The sequence below is a fragment of the Hordeum vulgare genome, chromosome 3H (assembly GCF_904849725.1).
Source record: "Hordeum vulgare subsp. vulgare chromosome 3H, MorexV3_pseudomolecules_assembly, whole genome shotgun sequence".
NCBI lineage: Eukaryota > Viridiplantae > Streptophyta > Magnoliopsida > Poales > Poaceae > Hordeum > Hordeum vulgare.
The window spans coordinates 540,574,222-540,578,806 of record NC_058520.1 but is presented as its reverse complement, the minus strand read 5'-3'; the positions used below and the strand labels follow the sequence as shown (position 1 = coordinate 540,578,806).

At 57.4% G+C, this 4,585-nt stretch overlaps 1 pseudogene; it reads left to right on the top strand.

Moving 5' to 3' along the window:
- The first annotated feature begins 3,028 nt into the window (after positions 1–3,028).
- Positions 3,029–4,288, top strand: LOC123440497 (annotated as a pseudogene).
- The last annotated feature ends 297 nt before the right edge of the window (positions 4,289–4,585 follow it).

The following is a 4,585-nucleotide window of genomic DNA, read 5'->3' as shown; positions in this document are numbered from 1 at the left end:
GATCTGTGGACGTCACCCGTCGCTAGCTCCTCCGGCTACCTCTACTACCTCGTCATCCTTGATGAGTTCACCCACTTCTCGTGGACGTTTCCCTTGCACAACAAGTCGGACACATCCCACACGCTCCTCCGTTTTTTTGCGTACGTCGCCACTCAGTTCCATACCACAATCAAGTGCGTCCAAAGCGACAACGGTGGCAAGTTCCTTACCACCGAGCTCCGCCGTTTTCTCTCGTCCCGCGGCTCTTCTCTCCGTCTCTCTTGCCCCTACACCTCGCCACAAAACGGGAAAGCCGAACGCATGATACGAACCACTAACGACGTCATGCGCACTACCACCCACCTTCTCAACCGGCGCCCCTCTTCCGCCATTAACAACAACACTCCCTTCTACTCCCTCTATGGCCAAGCCCCCACATATGATCACCTCCGCGTCTTTGGCTGCATGTGCTTTCCCAACGTCTACCCCACCACAACTCATAAACTATCACCACGTTCCGTCCGCTGTGTCTTTCTTGGGTACCCGCACGAGCACAAAGGCTATAGATGTCTCGACTTACACACTCGCAAGGTGATCATCTCCAGGCATGTGGTCTTTGATGAAGGGATTCTTCCCTTTCAACCGGACCCTACACTGATCCCACCACCACCACCAGCCACAGAGGATCCCACTCCCCTGATCCCACCTTGCGGGGCGCGCTTACCTCGTACCACCCCGTTGCCGCCAATCGCGCCGCCCTCTCCCGTCCCACCTGCGTTGTTGCTACCTACGCCTCCCCCTCCCGCGGGGATCACCCCCATCCACCAGCCCATCTCCCCACGCACGCCTGCTGGCGCGCCTTCCGTGGGGTCCCCGCGCGCATCTTCCGCGGGATCCGTTCCTGCCCCACCCTCTCCCGACACAACTCCTGCCAACCCAGTCGCCCCACCAACCCCAACCACGCCAGCCGCCTCACCAGCCGCGCCACCCACCCTCGCTCCCTGCATGCCGGCACGGGCCGTCCCCGGTGCCCCTCCCGCCAACATGCATGGCATGCAGACCCGCGCCAAAGCTGGCTTTCGCCAACCCAAAATCCCACTTAGCCTCCACGCCGACACCACCGCGATCAGCCACATCCCCTCTTCCTAGCGTGCTGCTCTCAACGACCCAAACTGGCACCGCGCTATGCTGGAAGAGTATAACGCGCTTTTGCAGAATAACACTTGGGATTTGGTTGCTCGTCCTGTAGGTTCAAACGTGGTCAGCGGCAAGTGGATCTACCACCACAAATTTCATCCTGACGGCTCCCTGGTGCGTTACAAGGCGCGCTGGGTCCTCCGCGGCTTCACGCAACAGGCCGGCGTCGACTACGGCGAGATGTTTAGTCCCGTGGTCAAACCGGCAACGATTTGGACTGTTCTCAGCATCGCCACCGGGCGCTCTTGGCCGATCCACCAGCTCGACGTCAAGAACGCCTTCTTACACGGTCACCTTGCGGAGACCGTGTACGCTCAGCAGCCCTCCGGCTTCGTCGACCCTGCCACGCCGTTGAGCGTCTGCCGCCTGAACCGCTCGCTCTACGGGTTGAAGCAAGCACCCCGCGCGTGGTTCTCCCGGTTCACCACATACCTTTCTCCAGCTCGGGGTTGTCGCTTCTCGCTCCGACTCCTCCCTGTTCATCATGCGTCGCGGCACCCAGCTCGCCTATTTGCTGCTCTACGTTGATGACATAATCCTCACCGCCAGCACCACCTCGCTGCTTCGCTCTATCATCTCCTCGCTCCACCATGAATTATCCATGTCGGACCTCGGCCCACTACACCATTTTCTCGGCATCAATGTCGCTTCCACCACCGTCGGTCTCTTCCTCTCCCAGGAGCAGTATGCTCTCGAGATCCTCAACCGCGCCGGCATGCTCAACTGCAAGCCCATCTCCACGCCCGTCGACACACACGCTGACACCGGACCCCTCTTTCATGATCCGTCCTTGTACCGCAGTCTCGCCGGTGCCCTTCAGTACATTACACTCACTCGGCCAGACCTCTCCTATGGTGTTCAGCAGTGCTGCCTCTTCATGCACGCTCCTCGCGACTCGCACTACCAGCTGCTTAAGCGCATCTTGCGCTATCTTCGCGGTACGACTCACCTTGGGCTGCAGTTTCATCGCTCCGCCTCCACCGAGCTCACTGCCTACTCCGATGCCGACTGGGCAGGGTGCCCCGATACTCGTCGCTCCACCTCCGGGTACTGTGTCTTCCTCGGTGGCAACCTCGTCTCCTGATCCTCGAAGCGTCAGCACACCATCTCGCGTTCGAGCGCCGAGGTGGAGTACCGTGCCGTCGCGCACGCCGTTGCAGAGACTGTCTGGTTGCGCCAGCTACTTGGCGAACTCCGGCAGACGCCCGCGCGCGCCACGGTGATCTACTGCGACAACGTAAGTGCCATGTACATGGCGTCGAACCCCGTTCAACACCAGCGCACGAAGCACGTGGAGATTGACCTGCACTTCGTTCGCGAGCGTGTGTCGCTCGGCGAGGTGCGCGTCCTCCACGTCCCGACCAGCTCTCAGTTCGCCGACATCTTCACCAAGGGGCTGCCGACGAGCCTCTTCCTCGACTTCCGGTCCAACCTCAACATTCGGGCCTCCCACGTATCGGCTGCGGGGGGCTGTTGGAAGTCCACTACACACACACCACGTACACGCTGGGTCAGAGGGCTAACCGCCTGGACCGACTCCTTCGGCAGGTGGCTTGGCTGGCACGCGCGCCTCTCACGCACGATCCTTCCCACATGGCGTGCATGCGCTGCCAGCCGTTGCATGATCTCCCTCACCTCCCCCTTGTACCTCTGTTGTATAAATACCCCTGAGAATGTGAATACAAGTGCGTGTTGAGCTCCATAATCCAACTAATCCAACTAGTATAGCATTATTGTCGATGAAAAAAAAAATAGTATAGCATTATTGTTTAGTATAAGACTACAACCATTTTCAATCCAGACACGAACCACCTGTATACATTCGCATATCAACAAGCATCTCTCGAGTCGATATCACCGAACAACAATGCATTCAGTTGCAGCTCCCCTCCTGCTGATTTGCCTTCTCTTGTTGCTTCATCAGCTACCATGCTCGGATGCGGCGGCGGTCACGGCGAGCAATTTCTCGTCCTGCATCGTCTCCAACGGCGTCACCAACTTCTCCCTGCCCACGTCTCCGAGCTACGCCGGGCTGCTCAACTCCTCCATCTTCAACCTCCGGTTCACGCTCCCGAACGTACGTCGCCCGGCCCGCAGCCGTTGTCTTCCCGGAGTCGAGGGATGAGGTGAGGCGAGCCATCCTGTGTGCGCGCACCAGCTCGCTGGCGATCCGCGTTCGCAGCGGCGGGCACAGCTACGAGGGGCTGTCCTACACCACGGAGAACCACGTGCCGTTCGTGGTGGCCGACCTCGCGAACCTGAACCGTGTCCGGGTCGAGCCGGGCTCGGCCACGGCCTGGGCCGAGTCGGGAGCGACCGTGGGCGAGTTGTACTACGCCGTGGGGCGGTCGAACAGGACCTTGGCGTTCACGGCCGGGTCGGAGTCGACCACTGGTCTAGGGGGGCACGTCTCCGGCGGCGGGTTCGGGCTTCTGTCCCGGAAGTTTGCGCTCGCCGCCGACAACGTGCTTGACGCGGCGCTCATCACTCCGGACGGTAGGGTCCATGACCGAAGCTCAATGGGCGACGACGTGTTCTGGGCGATCCGTGGCGGCGGAGGCGGGAGCTGGGGCGTGGTGTACGCTTGGAAGCTCTGGCTCGTTCCGGTTCCTCGCAACGTCACCGTGTTCACCGTCGACCGGACCGGTCCGGTCCAACTCATTGCCGGGCTGGTTCACAGGTGGCAGTATGTGGGGCCCAATCTACCGGACGAGTATTATCTCTCTGTGTATGCTCCTACCGGATCGATGGAGGGCAACGTCTCCATCTCCTTCACCGGTCAAGTGCTGGAGTCGAAGGAGTATGCCTTGTCGGTGCTCAGCCAAAGCTTTCCTGAGCTCGGCCTGACCGAGCAAGACCTCTCAGAAATGAGCTGGATCGAGTGGACGGCCAAGTTATTGGGTTTAGTCCCACATCAGTTGTGGAAGAAGACATGACACGACTTATAAGGACGAAGGTGTCCCCTTCTAACAGGCTTTTGGAAAAGATGGCTCAAGGCCTGTCATAAGTCCGTGTTGCTCTTCGTTTGGGTGAGCCCAAGTGCCCGGAAGTATGTTCATATAGGTAGTGCACGTGGACTATACTAATGTAGTAGTTGGATAAAAGTGTTTGTTAAGGATGTTGCTTGTGCAATTCATTATTTGGCCCACTCGTGTAATTCAAAGTTGCTCTTTATATATGTTTGCCATTTGACAATCTTAAGTTTTTAATTTTTTTTAAAAAATATTAATTTTGTATTATCATGTTAATAGATATTACAGTCTAAATTATATTGTAATAGTCTATGACCGATTGGTCGTATTATTCATTGATGATAATGATATTTTAAAATAAGAAACAATAAGGTACGTAAGTAATTAGGCAACCAGTGGATCGGTATTTTGTTATCATCTCATACATTTATTATGTT